This window comes from Lathyrus oleraceus, chromosome 5, assembly GCF_024323335.1.
Source record: "Lathyrus oleraceus cultivar Zhongwan6 chromosome 5, CAAS_Psat_ZW6_1.0, whole genome shotgun sequence".
In the NCBI taxonomy this organism is placed as follows: Eukaryota; Viridiplantae; Streptophyta; class Magnoliopsida; order Fabales; family Fabaceae; genus Lathyrus; species Lathyrus oleraceus.
The window spans coordinates 350,929,667-350,933,037 of record NC_066583.1 but is presented as its reverse complement, the minus strand read 5'-3'; the positions used below and the strand labels follow the sequence as shown (position 1 = coordinate 350,933,037).

The window sequence follows — 3,371 nt, the reverse complement described above, 5'->3', positions numbered from 1 at the left end:
TTTGAATTGATATTTAATTAATTAAAAATTTGGAAAATTATCTAGGACCTAAAGCTCATTTCATTGCAAGATATATTTAACTCTCAAAGACTCACTTCCTTTTCAACCCACTTATGCAATATACTATATTTGATCAAGCTTTATAAACATTTGCATAATACAAGAAGAAAATGAGTGGGACTTTGCATCACCATCACCATCATCTTCAAAATTCTCACTAAGAATTCTCTTTATAGACTATAAATCAAAAGTAGACCGACACATGATTTTTTCAGTACTGCTATAATATCCCCCTTTTAAGAGAAAAATAAAACTGTATGAGATATCAAAGTACCTTAGTCATGTTCTCTTCCTTCGTCATTTCTGCACCACCGCTTGGGGGAAATAAAGCCTGAAGGCATCCAATGTGGTTTCTCATATCCAAAGTTGAAATTTCTTTTACACACATAATCAAAAGTGTAGAACCTGCTTTCAGTGTTTTGGTATCAAGGTTCCTGTTTGGTGAATCTTTTCCTTTGCAAGTTTACCTTTCATTGTTGCCGATTATTGGAGGTTGTGCACTTGCTGTTGTCACTGAGCTTAATTTCAATATGATTGGTAAGACTATATTCACTTATTTACATGGTTGGTTTTCGTATGTTGATTTTGTTTTCTTATAGTATATTGAATTGATAATAGGATGCTAAACTAAACTATGTATTACTGATACACTTTCGATTGAAGACGTGTTTGGTGTCCAATACTACATCGACATATATAGTTACATTCAATTGTTCTATTTACTAATATTATTATTAGTGTAGTGTCCTATGTCGTTGTGTATGCTTCGAAGATATTAAATTTGTTCGTGCTTCAAAGATACTAAATTTGTAGTTTTTGATCAATCTTATTTATGTTTCAGGATTTATGGGGGCTATGATATCCAATGTGGCCTTTGTGTTTAGGAATATATTTCCAAAGAAGGGAATGAAAGGAATGTATGTTAGTGGAATGAACTACTACGCTTTCCTCTCTATATCATCTCTATTGCTTTCCACCCCTTTTGCTATTGTTGTCCAAGGCCCAACATTGTGGGTTGCTGGCTGGCAAACAACAGTGTCTCAGATTGGTCCCAATTTTGTCTGGTAAGTAAGCACAACAATCTACAGATCTCAACAACAATCAGTGTAGATCATATAAATGCTTATTTATATAACCAAAGATGATATAAAATCAATCTGTTTTCATAAGGTATCTCGAAGAGTATATGGAAACATGCTAAATATGACTTATGAACATGTCATAAGTTGTTTCTATAAACTCATTCAAACCATCTTACAAATGCTTATTTTAGTAGATTAGTTCAAATAATTAAATTAAAACATGTCCTTAGTGGAGTCCTTTTATAGTTTTTTTTCTGCATGTACTATTGGATTTATACATATATAATATTTTCTAGTGATTGTGAAGTGTTTGAATAATAAAATTGTGGGTTGTAATTTTTACAGATGGGTAACAACACAAAGTGTCTTCTACCACTTATACAATCAAGTATCTTATATGTCTCTTGACCATATTTCTCCATTAAAATTTATCATAGGGAACACAATGAAGATAATCTCGGTTATCGTCTCTTCCATCCTTATCTTCCACACCCCAATTAAGCCAAACAATGCCTTGGAGCTGCCATTGCAGTAAAGCATTTGCAAAGTCCCACATCGTTTTCTTCTTGTATTATGGAAATCTTTATAAAGCTTGACTAAATATAGTGTATTGCATAAGTGTGTTGGAATGGAAGTGGACCTTTGAGAGTTAAATATATCTTGCAGTCAAATGGGTTTTAGGTCATATATAATTTTTCAAAATTTTAATTAATTAAATATCAATTTAAATTATTAGTTCTTTAAAAAATTATTTAAAATATTAAATTAGTTAAAAGCATTATTAAATATTAAAATATCCTAGTCATCAATGACAGGTAATTAAAAATATTTTTTATTCTAATCATCATTGTCACCTATGCAAAACTAGATGGGGACTAGAAAAATTCAAAGACCATCAAAATTAAGGGACTAAAATCGCTGGTTTTGTAATAGGGGACCAATTGTTTAAAACGTCCAAACAAGGGGAGACCAAAAGTGCATTTAAGCCAAGTTATTTCTATCATAAGGTCTTTTATGATGATTTACAACATGTACTTTCTTTGATTCTTGATTGTTGAATTTGTTAGTAGCATTTACAAAGATAGTTTGACTTCTACTAGGTTTATCAAAATTAGAAAAGTCAAGTCCACATTTATTACTTGAATATCTTTGACTACTCAACACATTATGCAAGCCAATTTTCCCTTTTTAATATTTGGTAATGACTTGGTTTAATTCCAATTTTTTTTACTCAAGAGATGAACAATTATTGCATGCTTAATTTTTTATTAAGTCCAACTCCACATTTGTGTTACTTGCCTCACTTTTTAGATTTAAAATAGTTCTATTTTGTTTTGAACATTTTCTAGAAAGTTTCAAAATTTCATCATGTAATTCATTAAAAGAATTTTGTAATTCATCATATGAAGGTCTATCATCAATTTCATAATCACTAACCTCATATTCTTCATTACATGAGTGATGTGATGCCATAAATGCCTTATTTGCATGATCTTCATCTAAAGATGAACTTATTTCATTATCATCACATGCTACATATGCTTTATTTAGTATTTTGTCCTTATTGCTTTTGAAGTATTTATTCTTATTTTCAAGTGTAGGGCATTCGCTCTTGACATGTCCTCTTTTTCCACATTCAAAGCATGTAACATTACTTATTGGTGCTTCTTTCGGAATGATCTCCTTTTTCATTTATTTACTTAAGAACTTTTCAAACCTTTTGATAAGATCACCATCTTCATCATTAGTGGACTCATACTCTTGATTATCATCGTGATTTTTTACTCTAGTCTTTAAGGCAATGTTTTTAAAAATATTTTCTTGATCTTCATGCTTATCCAATATTTCAAGTTCTATCTCATGCTCTTGGAGTTTTCTTAACAATGTTGCAGAAGTCATTTTGGATAGACTCTTATTTTTTGATATCATCGTCACTTTGGGTTGCCATGCCTTTATTAATGACATGAGTACTTTGAGATTTAATTCATCATTAGTAAAAGTTTTATCGAGTATCATTAAGTGGTTCGTCAAGTGTGTAAATCTTTTCTGCAAGTTAAGAATTGATTCTCTAGGCTGCATCCTGAACATTTCGTATTCTTTAGATAATGTGTTCAATTTTGACCTTTTCACTTCCACGATTCTTTCATGAGTGACTTCTCAAGTATATCATATCTCTTTTGCTATTTTAAAATGAGAGATGCAAAAGAACTCGTTTATACCAAGTGTTGA

The 3,371-nt window shown here is 30.7% G+C and overlaps 1 pseudogene; it reads left to right on the top strand.

The window, feature by feature from the left end:
- The first annotated feature begins 404 nt into the window (after positions 1-404).
- On the top strand, positions 405-1,677 carry LOC127080620 (glucose-6-phosphate/phosphate translocator 2, chloroplastic-like; annotated as a pseudogene).
- Positions 1,678-3,371: the final 1,694 nt, after the last annotated feature.